Source organism: Molothrus ater, chromosome 3 (assembly GCF_012460135.2).
Source record: "Molothrus ater isolate BHLD 08-10-18 breed brown headed cowbird chromosome 3, BPBGC_Mater_1.1, whole genome shotgun sequence".
Classification (NCBI taxonomy): Eukaryota; Metazoa; Chordata; class Aves; order Passeriformes; family Icteridae; genus Molothrus; species Molothrus ater.
Genome location: NC_050480.2, coordinates 80,188,096 through 80,202,127, shown reverse-complemented (window position 1 = coordinate 80,202,127; position 14,032 = coordinate 80,188,096). Strand labels below are relative to the sequence as shown.

The 14,032-nt window shown below is 38.5% G+C and overlaps 1 protein-coding gene across 2 annotated transcripts in view; it reads left to right on the top strand.

Annotated features, from left to right (window-relative positions):
• The window catches only part of RNF144A (ring finger protein 144A), a 61,742-nt gene that overhangs the window by 8,672 nt on the left and 39,038 nt on the right, over positions 1–14,032 (top strand). The window contains exon 2 of one of the 2 annotated variants that reach the window (XM_036380051.1): positions 6,083–6,166. The exons of the other annotated variant lie outside the window; for it this stretch is intronic. The gene's annotated coding sequence lies outside the window, so the exon portion shown is untranslated. The remainder of the gene's footprint in view (positions 1–6,082; positions 6,167–14,032) is intronic. 2 annotated transcript variants of the gene reach the window in all.

Sequence of the window (14,032 nt, the reverse complement as noted above, 5' to 3'; positions counted from 1 at the left end):
CCTTAGAAAACAATAATGTAAATACAGTGGTTTTCCTCTCAATGCAGTATGCTTTTGTAGATATCATCTATTCCTGGAAAGTACCACAAATGCAAAGTATGCAGATGCAAAGAGTGGCTTTGGGGCAGTGTGTCCCAAAATGACCAAATGTTGGGCATCTGACGGTACAGCTTAAACTGTATGAGCTCTTAATGTGTGAAGGCTTGATGTGCCTGCCAATGAATGAGCAGTGCTGTATGATGGGAAAGATGTGAGTTATTCCAGAATCTCAGAGGGTTGTCTGGTGCTAGCCATGAAGACAGCCAGGTTGAGTGGGCCTTTGGCTACTGTGGTATTGTGAATTGCAGCATTGCGTGCCCTGTCATAAATGAGCACACAGAGAAGGGGCTGGTTAATCTGTATGTGGAGCTGTATTTTCTTTTAAGATAATTCCTATTTGCATCTTTTCCCTCTTTTCACTCTGTCCTGTGTTCTCCTGTGTGTTTTAGGAGAGAGATGTTGGTTAGTTGACTTAGTTTTGAGATTCTATGGGAAACTTGAGGCAGAAAACTGAAGATAATTTGCATATATAATTCCCTTTTCCATCCAAGAACCACAGTCCTCTCTTAACTGATAGAGTGCCTTTGGGAAATGTCTGATATAGCACAAGGTATAGAAGAGTACTGACAGTCACCTTGAAAGAGCTGTCATCCAACAGGCATGGGGAGAGAGACTATCCCCAAAAGTTCCAGGGTTACAGGGAATACATGCTTTGGGTTAATGCCATCATATCAATTTCGTCTTGCCTCGTGTTTTGCCTCTATTTTGGCTGTGCAGCTCACTGCCAGTCGCAGTGATGGAGCCATTGCCAAGTCAGTCCATCTGGCTTAGCCGATGCAAAATGCAGCTGTACCTCAGCTCACATCTGTGCCTCTTCCTGTGCTGTGGGGCCACTTTGTAGCCTGAAAGGAATTGCCCGGTGTGTTTCTCTTCACCCAGTACATCTCCTGTGTGGTCAAGTTTCAAGAGGGAAGGAATGTGAATCTACAGTCTTCAAAATGAGAGCATTGCCTTTTTTTTCAGTCAAATACCTTGTGTGTTTCAATGTATCTGAGATTACAGGCAACTTCTTTGGTCATTTGTGATTGACTGACAAAATGAGGTCAGGTTAAGTCTGTGTTGATTTCTAGGTCAGACTAAACCTTAGACCCTTTTTTAGTTTAATTACTCTCTAGTACTTGTAGGTGAACAATAACTTTAAAAATATTTGCTAATGAGGGAATTAAAAATGGGTTTATTTTCTCACACAATTGTGAGAAAGTTGCAGAATTTAAACTGTTCTTACACCTCATTCAGATCCCAATTATGGTCAAATTATTTTAATATTTTTCCCTAGGAAATTAGACTAGCCATGTGGAAAAACCATTTCTTTTTCCCAAAAAATTACATTATTTTTTGAAGTGGCGTGATATGCCTAGTCTACCTTTTTATAGGAAAACATACAATATTTAGTCAACATTACTGCATTTGGGGATCTTCTGGAAGGCTTAGAAAAGCTTATCCAGTAAAATGAATAGGTAATTGCGATTTCATTATTTTAACCATAGGTTTTGATTGTTTGTTCTTCACTGGAGGGAGAAATGCATACAGGGAAGACATTTTTCATTCCAGCTTTTTAATAAGCAAGTGTGTATGTGGTGGGGAATTGTCTTTTCACAAAGGCTCAGTTCTGTGTGCTTTTCTATTATATATATTATAATAAACCTGATAGTTAAATCCAACCATCTCTTTTTTTAAAAAAAATCGAAAATGGCAAAGCTTCTTTAGAAGTGCATCCAAGAGTTAGTAGAGTAGTAATAGCTGTCAAGTTCAAAGCAAAGCTAGCAATTAAATCTTCTGGCCTATCATGCTAGAAATGTCTTAAATTTCGCTGTTTTCAGCACACAGTATCTCCTGTATTAGTATGAATGGATCTATTAAAATGCCTTTTATCACTGTGCTTTGAGCTTTTCTGTCTTCATGAAATCATGTAGCTGCTTTCTCTAAAAAGCCTTTAAAGAGCTTCCCACATGTGATCTGATGAAAAGCACCTCACTGCTGGGAACCAGCCAGTCAAATAGCTGTTCAGCTGTGGTAACCTGAATATTTCTTGCCAAGAGAAAATGGTGTGGGATATGTAAACCAGAAGGAAGGAGGCGAGGGACTGTGGCAGGTGGGTAGCTTCCTACTCTGCTTCAGGGAATCCATGGGGATTTCATCTCCTGACTTGTGTAACTGCATACTTCAGCTGGCACTGTGCAGCAAGAGCTTTAACCAGAGTTCATAAGGGTTTCTCTCTACTCTAAGCTATATGCTTAAATTTTGCTTAAGTTTCCAGGATGTAGCTCTGTGTCTCCTTTGCACAGGGCTTCAATTTGTTTGTGGCCTGTTCTTGCACAGCAGAATTTCCCTTTGAAAACAGTATAGTGTCCCTGGCTGCTGTGGGAGCTGGTGCTGCTGAGGTATCTCATCTTTCCCTCCCTTCCCCCTGTGACTAGGGCTGACAGTGTAGGACTATATGAAATGCTGTCTCCTGACGAAGCTAAGGAGGCTGCTGAGGATATGTTTTGCATAATCACAAGTTGTCACCAGTGCAAGTAAAGTGAGAATCCAAAGCTGAAATTCCTTCTTGTGCATATAACCTGTCAAACCTCATCCTCTTTCCTGCGTGCCCTTTAGCGTTTGTCCTTGGACCCTGCGGCTGCCAGGCTGTGAGCTGCATCATAAGCTCTGACAGGATGAAGTGCAGAGAGATGAGTTCACGGCCATTTGTGCCTCCAGGCTACTCTTGGCTGACACAAAGAAACAGATGACCCATGGACTGTCACACGAATATAGAGTAGATCCCACAGCCTTTCTTTCCACATCTGCCACTGGTCCTCTGCTGAGGCTGACACAGGTTTTTTAATTCTTCTGCCTGTCAGCTTGTACCTCTGTACAATACAGTTTTTTCGTTGGAAACCATTACAGCACATCAGCAAAAGCCTGCCAGGTGAATGGAGCAGCAGCCAGCTGTAAAATATAAACAAGTAGATAGGTATCTGTGGGAAATAAACTGTGAATCACAATGTTCCAGGACTGGGCCTAGGCAAGATGCCATTTAACATTTTCATTTCTAAGACAGAAGCTTGAAAAAAAAAAAAAGGCATTCATAAACAGCAGTTATGCTGTTTACCAGATTGCAATAATAAGTAAGCAGCCACAAAGAATGATTTATTTCTTTTTGATGAGTAAAATCAAAGGTATGTATACTGGCTGTAGCTGTTCAGGTTTCTTGGTTAAAAGTTTTCCAGACATGAAGCATGAGGGGCTGCATTGTGGAGAACAGCAACTCTGCAAAAGTGTTGGGATCAATCTAGATATCAGTGCACTTTATAGGAAGGGAAGATAGGACTAATTTAATCCTTGGATGATGGGATTCTTAGAATAAACATTTTTCTCCTGGAATGATAGAGGTATTACTAATGACAATAACACTCAAATTCTGTATCTGATCCTAGTTTGTACATCTTTAAAAGGTCTTTTGAAAACCTTCAGGTGGATAGAAAGAGCCACAATAATTATTAGTGGTGAAAAAATTCCTGGAAATTATGTAATATGGAAAGGGTGGAGTGTGAGCAACTGCTTTTTTTTCCACCTGCATTTTTATTGGTAGTTACTGGATTCCTGTCCAGATAATTTTAAACAGACTTCATGTCATCCAAAGATAAATGTCTAAAAATTGTTGAATGTTGATAGTCAGGTCGTTTTTGTGAGATAAATTTAGTTGCTGATGCAGGATAAAGCATCAGTAAAAAATGATCAAGAGAAAAGGCTGAGAAGATGGAGAAGGTTATTAAAACTATGGGAAAAGCATTTGAGGGGGGCAGTTTACATGAATTAAATAACAATAAAAGAGTTAAAATAGCCCAGCGGCATGTGCAGGAGATGACCATTGTCCTTTAAGAAATTCTTTCTCAGGTTGAAGCCTGAGAAAAGTAGGAAGATCTTTCAGGATAAAAGGATACCATTTTATAAACCAGGATAACCATTTTATTTGTCAAAGAGATCAGAAAAAAGACTGCATTTTATGTACATTATATGCATGTTCTTTCTACAGGATTTAGACATACAGCTTCTTGTTGAATATTATGATCAGCCTGCAGGCTGAGGGACTTGCAGGATGCTGACTTTTTAAGAAGAGACTCTTGGGAAGGAGGGGAGATAATTGATTTGTCCATCTGTGTAGAGCTTAACCAAATAGCTGCATAACTCCTAGGAAATGTCAGAGAGAAGGGTTGTAATTTCCAGTTTGGATAAGGAGAGAGAGAGAGATTTAGAGTGGGAGGTAAATCTGTGAGGTCCTTCTGCAGAGAGGGTAAACTGAATTTTTGTGGTTGGAAGAGATTGCCCAGGAGCAAACAGGAGGAGTGACAAACACTGCTGATAAGAACTGTTTGTTTCCTCAGGATGCCTCCTGCCTTTGTGAGATACAGGTGGGAGAGAGGGCCCCAGGAAGGCAGAGCGGTTAGTGAGGTGCTGGCAAGGGCAAGGTTTTCAGAGGAAGAAAGAGATTAGGAGATGCATAAGTCAGATGAAGCTGATGCAGTGACTGAGAGTGTTGGCCCAGGACAAGTTGTGTGCTAAAATGAAAGAGAGCTGGCAGAAGAGAAGAAGAACATCTGTGCTAGAGCTTTAGGAAATGAGTTTGAAAGCAACTTAAGCACTAACCTGCTGTACAAGAGACCCTGTACAATACCCTGACTGTACAAGAGACTGCATTGACAAGAAAGTGTGTTGTACTAAGTTCTTTTCTTTTTAAATTAATTTTCCTCCTCCTATTTAGAGAGGGATAAACATAACTAGAAACACTGTCTAAAGAGCTACATGGAAAGGCGAATAGCTGCAGCTCTTCAAACCAGTAAATTGCCCTTCCTGCCATTAGAGAAAGTGGTGAATCTCTCCAGGTTTCCAGCCCAAGGCAGGTTGTATGCCTAGGCAGTATTTGTTATCCATGTAAAAGCTACTAATCTTGCTGTCAGGGTAATTGGAAAATGTGTAATAATCTGTGGTGTTCAGCTTAACAATCTAATACATCCCATGGACCTTCTGACCCCAAGGTACAGGAAACTGTTTTCTTATTTTACAAGTAGATAGACCGTAATGAAAATAAATTTTTATTTTCCTCCTGAAATGTCAGGATAATTTAGGAAAAGGGCAATAACAATTTTTGTCAGTTTTCCTAATTTTCAAGCAAGATTTGTTTTAAAGAAGTAGGACGGGAATGTTGAAGTGCGGAGGATGTAGAAGAAGTGAGGAGGGGAACCTTGTTTTGGTGACAGAGCTGTTGGCTGAATAACTGATCAGTAGCCTAGAATTTTGGAGTACGTGTATCTGAGCTTTTTTTGAGCTTTGGTTGCCTGAGTAACAGTAATTTACTGTTTTTCTAGAAGTACCGTAGATATTTTTCCCTATCACATCTCCCTCTACATGGAAATCAGTGGAGGATGAGAACGTTGCAGAATGAGAATGTAAAAATACTTATTTTTAGGAGGTTTAAATGTTAAGGCATACTTCAATAATTACAAATATTTTTAAATAGCATGTTGTCTAAAACTTAAGATGAATAAGGAAGATGGGAATTTTCTGTGTTTGGCTATAAACTTATTCCAAGCTGCATTTTTTTAATATTTGATAACAAAAGACAGGTTTTAATGTTTAAAATCTACATACTCAGTTTAAGTAAATAAGTTTTATGAGTATCTGTTGGAAAGGAACTCAGCTAATAGTTTATTTCTGCGAAAAAACACTATTGGACAAATCTGAAAAATGGGAAATAGCTTGCAGTGAAAGTAGGACTCCTGCCAGTTGCTGTTTTCTGAATTCATAGAATCATGCAACTGTTTTGTTGAAAAAGACCTCTAAGATCATCGAGTCACTATCCAGCAGTGCCAAGTCCACTGCAAAATTTTGTCTGCTAGGACTGTACTATCACACAGTTTTAAAAGCTGCATGGCAAAATGGAACTCTCTGGTTTTATATGGTCAGTTGAAATTAAGTGTGACCCTTATCTTTTGTATTCCAGGCTTGTCTAACACTAACCAAAATCGTGGACTGGTTGGTGCTTTCTCATGGGATCCCTGTGACTGACAAAGGAGAGATTGTTGTGGTAGGTGTTTGCCTTGACTGTCTTGGTAACACTTGGCTGGGGCACAGACAGATGCAATTTTCAATGCAGCCACACTTTCACAGGACTCTTATGCCAACAGAAGCTGTGGGAGGGGAAAAATATGCCTGAGAGATGGGTTTTACAGTCTTTGGAATTTATCTTGTGGTTCCCCATATAAGTGGAATCCACATAGCCTGGGGTAGTGTAAGAGGAGGAAATTTGTCAAAGTTTGCTTTTAATTATGGAGCTCTACCATGAAATTTCTTTTACCAAAGAAATGTAGGAAAACAACCAAATCTGCATAGTAATTAGCTTCCTAGTGAAATCCAAGTCACAGAGACTTGTTTGATAGCAATCCTCAAAGCATAGTTTAATGGTACCACCTAAAATGGGCTCAATAGGCTTTCATTTTTAAATCTCTACATAGCATATGTATGTGCGTATATATACACACATGTATAAAACACATAAAAATATATCTGCATCTCTATAACAGAGTCTGTTGTGCTTTCATATATGGTTTTTGATTTAATAGTTCCATTTCCTGTGTACTCCATATGTCCGACAGACTTCATATTCCAAATAAGAGAGAGAGATAATAAAATTATTTCCTTTTTGAGATAGCTAGTTCTATATGTACTTGATAGCTAATTATTGATATAATATATTGGTTATATATATCATTATTGCTATAATATATTGGTAACTGTATCTCCAGTCAAACAAAAAACATAGCACATATTTAGTTTCAGATCTTTTAGAAGGCAGCAAAACTTGTGTTTAAATAATGAAAACCTATCTGTTTCTCTGGTTTGGAGAAGGTCATCCTGCAAATTTCACTACAGTCACAAGTTCTGCATTATCCTTGCTCTGATATATGGCTATATGCAGAAGTAATGGCATTTTTAGATTTTTTATTTACTTGAGCTCGTGACCTGCTGTTAGTAGCTTTCCATTTTTCAAGCAATGCTACTTTGGCTCACATTGATATTCTGGAAATAGTACTAAAAAGTCATACTTACAGACTAGCAGATTGTACCATATTTTTCCCTCCTTTTCTTTGAAACTGATGTTCTTGGCTTAGTTATCAAAGTGTAATGGTGTTCTTACTTGACTCATTTTGACTACTGGAAAAACCTCTTGTGAAAACATAATCATACCCTCATTGGCTTATATTTAAGTATTGAAGATTTAATGTAACAGTCTGTATGCTCTGCTTGAGTAACATATCTTAATATAAACAGTGTTTCTTAATTATATAGCTAGTTTAAATATTTTCATCTTTTTTTTTTTTCTGCTCCATTGTTTAGTACTAAGTGGAAAGGTCTATATTTTCATGTCTTTCTTACAAGCAGAAAATCTAAATGGGAGGGGGGAAGAAGAGAGATAACATTTATTTTGAAGCCAAAATGTCTGATACTGTCCTTCATATCCCTTGCTTAAAAAAAGGTGAGGTTAAAAAAAGTAAATCTACAATTTTATTGTTTTCTTCTTTAATTTAACTAGTTGATTTAAAATTTAAATACAAAGAAGCAGAAAGAGGTGGTTTTTTGTCCCTCATAGTGCTATAGTTACTTTTGTAAACTTTCAGCTTACAAGTAATCAGCTTTTTTCCTACATTTAGAAAACGATACTAGAAACATATAATTAATTCCTGATACTTAGAAACTTGAAGAAAATCCTTATAAGAAGTGGGAAATGGCAAGTTTATACATGTCTGTGCTGGGGTCAATGATTTCTTGAAATAGTTCCTCTCCCATTTAGTGATGTACTTTACCCTGCATCCTGGGTATTCAGGGAGTGACCACAGCTCTTCTTGGTCTCCTTGTGGGAAACTAAATGAGCCAAGGTCCCTCAGCCTCTCTCCCTTCCTTCAGCTCTCCCCATCCCTCTCCTGAAGAGTCCCATCATAGTCATCTGCCTCTGCACCCATTCACCACTGTGCTCTTTCAGCAGTGCAGCTTGTTCTGTTCTCACCTTGCTGTTTGTTTAGTTTTCTGCTGAGGTGCCTCTAAACATCCTTAAACTTCTCTGGGCACCATATCCCATTTTTCAAAACATGAGGGAAAAAACAGGTGTCATGTACTCTCAGGAGCTGAGTCCATTGTCTTGGAAAAGCATGCATAACTGGTCAGTCTTTTTTTCATTTTCTCAAACAAGTGGGAACCGAAGTTGAGTGTGTTATGTTCCAGCAAAAGTCAAACAACTGTGAACCTGTATGATCTTTCCTGGCCTTTGATCAGAGTGAGGGCAGCTCTGACATCTTGTGAGCATACACGGTTAAAATGTGCTTTGGGTTCTTGAATCTTTCTGCTGCCTTGCAAACCTATTTCACTGAAATGGCTCTAAGGGATTACTGAAATGGAGCATGTCCTGGCAGAGATCTGTATTGGAAAATATTTGTGGCATACAGATGATCATGAGGTATTTGTGTAAAGAACAAGAACATACCATACATAGCTCAGATGATTAATACAAAGCAGAGAAGCATTGCCCTCTGATTTTCCTCGTCTGGCAGGCAAGATCCTGCCACTCTTGTCTGTGTGATAGTGAACACAGGGGGACAGCTCATTGATCTTTCCTAAGCATTTAAAGAGGCTTGTGCTCTTGTCATCTTCTTTAGACCTGCTTTCATAGCTTGCTCCTGCTCACTAATAGGGAGGGAAGGGAGCAGATGGGGAAAGTCAGAGTTTGCCAGTAAAATGCAAAATTCTTCTCTAGTGATCTAGTGTTGGCTTGAAATTGTCAGATTTTCTATTAGAGTTGATAATTTCTGTTCCATTGTTTATAACCTTAAAATAGTTCTAATGTTTCATTTCACTGTGGAAGGAAACAATCAAAATATTTTGTCTTTGCTTCAGGTAAAGATGTTTTCTAAGTACCTGTCTGTAACATTAATGGCAGTTGAGACCTATATAAACTTTATCATTGTACCATAGTTTAGTGACAAGTGGGTGATCAAGATCTAGTCATACAGTAATAATTTGAATTCCTATCATAATCATCATTATTATTTTATGTCTTATAGCAGTAGCCAAAGAGACAACTTGGCTCAGTCCAACATAGGAAACTGGTAACTAAAATAAAATTTGATAAAGATGTAAATATCTGTCTACAAAAGTCAAAGTGTTTTTTCAGCCTGTGAAATAAAGAAAGAATTACATTGTGGAGGTGACAAACTCATTCTGTGATGTCAGCCACCAAAGTTTGCAGAACTGAGTCTGGCTGTGAGTGTTTACTTTTTTGTATGGATGCTATGTATATGTGACATTGGCTTTTTGTAGTTTCTTCCAGGTTCTGTAAAACTGATCACCTTTCTGTTAAGAGGGGATTGCAAGAGTTAGTGGATGGTTTAATTTTAATTCCGAGAGTTGGGGATGGTTAATTTTCTTCAGCTCAATGTATGAGAAAGGAAATAGAGGACACTGACTACTGCAGATGTACAGAGTATTAAATGTGCTGGAATGTACTGGCAATGCATGAAGCAGGGAAAGAGGCACAAGTCAAGACACTCATCTGCTGTTGTGTATTTTGACCTTTATAAAGTTAAGTAACCACTGCACACCTTGCAGCAATTTTGTCTTATGCAAAAGAATCTCATTGCTACATAACAGTGAGTTCCTAAGCTTTCACAAGCTTTCTTTCACTTCCAGTATTTTTGAATGCAATGTACAAAATGCCATTACAGAAGTACTTGAGAAATTTTCTTGTCCCTAGATTCAGACATTACAGTGGAGCCTCTAATTTTCTCTGATCAGTTTTCCATTCTCCTGGTAAGGTATTGATCCTAACAAGAATTGATAGCTCTTTCTGGTGTTCATATCATGTCAGTATTACTAAATCTTCCTCCCATCCCTAGCAGTTACAAATTCAGCTCTTCCTGCTTTCTTCTGGCTTGCATTTTGCATGTCTCAATCCAGTTTCACTTTTCTGTAAAATTTGCTGGTTGGCTTGAAGTAACACTGCAGAATAAGAACTGCCAATGGGAATGAAACTGCTCGAGAGATCTGGATCTCAGAGAAGGAAACTGCCCACTTCATCCCTTTCCTTTTCTGTCATGGTAAAAGGCTGATTTACAGCTTGCCATATTATTCAGCAGTCCTTTTAATGTTTCTGTTATAAAGTGAGGTGCTGGTTGCCATTTCTGTCAAGCCTTGAGCTCAGGGCTGGGGAGGAAGCAGGTTGGTGGCTGCTCTGTCAGGCATAAGCTGAGCTGCACAAGCAAGCTGGTTTTCTCAGGGGGTATGGAAAGAACTTCTCCAAGCACTTGGGAGCCCTCTCAAACCTCAGCACTTTCTGTTCCAAGCCCAACAGCTACTTTTCAACACCGCTTTCTTTAACCAAACAGCAAAAGCCAGTCTCCACAGAAGAAAACATTTCATTTTGAGTGTTAGTAGGGAAGGCAGGAGAGAGCACAAACTGTCTGTGTCACAGGATAATTATATTGTCTTATGCACTACATACCACTTTGCCTGCTTTTTCCATCTGCTAACTCTCTAACCACTGCTCTCTTTGCAAGAAGCCAGACCTCCTGGTTATTTCAGGTCACTAGCAGGTATTGTAGCATCCTCTTCAAACCAGCTCAGGTGATTCAGATCTGTGGTTAGAAGTTAAGCTCAGTTTGTTGCCCAGTATTAAAGTGTTATGCCCAAGTATGAGAGCCTGTATTGCTGTTCAGTACCTGGGTGAAGTGGTCTGTGCCCAGCACAATGAATTCTTACTCTAGTGCCATTTATCTGTGTCCATATTTGTTCCTTTTATAGTGCTTTAATTTTTTTATACTTCTTTATTAGCTATTTTTACAAATGGTTGGTTACTTTTATTAATTTCTAACAACCACATGGTTAGAAGCCCCATGTGTTCAGCTTTTGCTTAAAATGTTTTAAATCTAATATTTGGATGACTCCTGGTCTACATATCCTCATTTTCACTGTCTCCCATGAGCCTTTTTTAGTGGGGGTTTGGGGTTTTTTGTTCTTTTGAAGTACAGATAGATTTTGAATGTGCTGGTAGTTACTGAACTAGTTGTTTTGTCAGTCATATTCCCAAACTCCCCATTAACTCAACTGCCTGACTTCAGCTATTAGACTTCATTGGTTTAGAGTTTATGTAGCACTGCCCTGGTTTGCAGCTGATCCCCTATGTCTGATGCTAAATCCTCCCTATTCTCTATCTAGAACAGAGTTTGGTGTGGCTGAAAACAACCCTGCATTTATTCTCTTGCATTATAGGCTCTTCCTGCACTGCTCTGGCCTTTCCCAGTGCAGTGAGTTCTGAAGGCCCCCAAGCACCTTGGTTCAAGTGGAGATGCTCTTGCTCCCATCTGTGCTCACCAACATAAGGGGTATACATTGCTTTGTGTCTCCTCTTTTTAAAGGAATGGCTTGTTCCAACTCTTTTGGAGAAGCAGCAGCCAGCTCCTGTGCTCTGCTCTCTTGTTTGTTTTTTAAAGTAGCACTGCTTTGCTCTTGCATCTATTTAATTGGTTTCCTGCTGGAAAGAAACTCAAGGGCTGCCTTTGCCAATTAACTAGGACAAAATACTCTGTTAGTAGACAATGTAGGACTTACCCAAGCATTTCAGAAAAGAAATGTGGGATACCTTTGATGGTTTAACAGTTGTTCTGTTCAAAGAACAGTTGTTCTTTGGTCGTGGGCTCTTGTCATTAAACATGCAACATGTTCCAGGTTTAGTTCCTTCCTGAAAGCTTTTTTTTATTTTAATGCATAGTTTTAATATTGACAAACTATTTAATCCCAATAACATGTCAAATTTTTAAGTCCTAGTCAAGCATTTACTGTCTTTGGTCAAAAAAACCAAACCCCAACAAAACCTAGAGAATGACTTAAGGCCTCTTACACAGGTCAGTCATGTGGTAGACTATATTTAGGAACATTAATAGCCATATTTAAAATGAAATTTCTATTATTGGCCTCCTAGATTGCTAGGTGCAATAACTTCAGCCAAGAAAGAGCAGTCAGATTGAGTTTGTTACTAGGAATATCTAAAAACCAACCACAAAACCTAATTTTAAACAGTGGATTGTAATCCATGCTATTTGGTTTAGAACCCCTTCAGCAATTCCTCTCTAAATGTCTGTTTTAAACCAATATGTCAGACCTCTGGCTGTTTTTTCACAATGTCCTGAACATAAAACACTTTGACCATTAAAGTAAATAGGAAAAAGTAACAACTAAAGAACTTAAAAAATATATATTTTTTTTAGTACAGTGGATAATAGAGAGCTATGTTTGAAGAGGTGGGTGGTGGTGTGTGTACCATGTTACTTGGTTGGGACCATAATGAACAACCTCATCTGTGATCTTCCCAGCAGCTGGAAAGAGGGCAGGCTTCTGTGGTTTGTGTCTTGTTTGGTTTGGGAAAGCATGAGTTGAACTTGGAAAGTTTCCTACTATCTGAAATGTACACTTGACCTCTGGGAAGTGTAGAGTATCTTTGCCTACCACTTTAAAATTCAGTCTTTTAATCATAACTTTTTTAAGAAAAAAGTGTTGGTTTTTTTTTTTCTTTATTCCTTATTTCAGTGTTTACTTGACTTGATTGGTCTACTTTTTTTGGGCTGCATACAAAGGGATGGAAGCTACAGGGATCAGAACTGCTCGGACAAATACTGTATCAGAATACTTCCTGATGCCCAAACAGCTCTGCAGAAAATGGTTGCTCGCTAAATTCAGCTCATGTTTTCTGAGGCAGAGAATTTAGTACCAAGGCTATTGCTATTAATTTAATTGTCTTACAGCTTGTTTGTATTGATGTAAACTTCTGTAACCTCTGGCCCACTGCAGTGTGCACCATGCAAACATAAGAGAATCTTTTCCCCACAGAGGAATTTGCAGTTGATTTCTGTTAATAAACTGTTTGGGACTGTTCTGCACCCATATGAATATATGTCAAGGTCCTGAAAAGGTTTTTTGCAGACATAACCCATGTCCAAGGTAAAAGGCTTGACATAGTTATTTTACATAAGGGGAAGCATGTTTTCAAAGAACTCTTAGCCTTTTCCTGGATTTTGTTTTTGTGGGATAAGCTTTAGTTACCTTTTTAGTTACCTTTTTGATGAATCGACGTAGACTGATCATTTTTACCTATGGAAGGAGCTCATTTTATGAAGTGGCTTAGGGAAAATATTGTGCATGTAAATGCTTTAAATATAAGTATCACTGCTTTATTTTATTTCCTGAGGAAATAAGATTACTTAATTCTGATAATTTCACTTCTTCTAAAAACCATTAGGACTCACTGAAAAAGCTCTTTGTTTGACTTTTTGTTTGTAAAGCTTTTTTTTTTAATAAACCCCTAGAATAATAGCCACAAGCTTAAGCTGTCCTAAAAATGCTTTTGTCCTTGCCAGAATAAGTCTATGCAAATTTCAGTTGCTTTATGCAGCAAACCAGATCTCTTTGCTGGGAAACTGAAGAGTAAGTAGGTGTTTTCAATCTGTGTGCCCAGTGTGCTTTCTGCTAGTAAGCAGGTCAGCACTATGACCCACAAGATGTGCAGTGAGGACTGTGTTTCAGCATCCTTTTTTATTTATATTTTTATTGCAATTCAAATTGATTTTGCTAACTTGATGTTAGAAAAGCTTTATTTAAATGATTTTTTGATAGCTGATTCTATTGGTATATTCCTAGAATAACTTTTGACATCTTTTCTGTTTGTGTAACTCAAAAGCCAAGTCTCTACCATAATAGTAAAGGTTTAAAATCCCAAAGATGGAAATAAGAGTGGGTCAGGCTGGAAGGGACCGCAGTAGATCATGCAGTCCAACCTCCCTGCTCAAACAGGGTCATCCTGCAGGGCACAGGTTTGTGTTCAGACAGTTATTGAATTTCTCCAGGTTTCTCT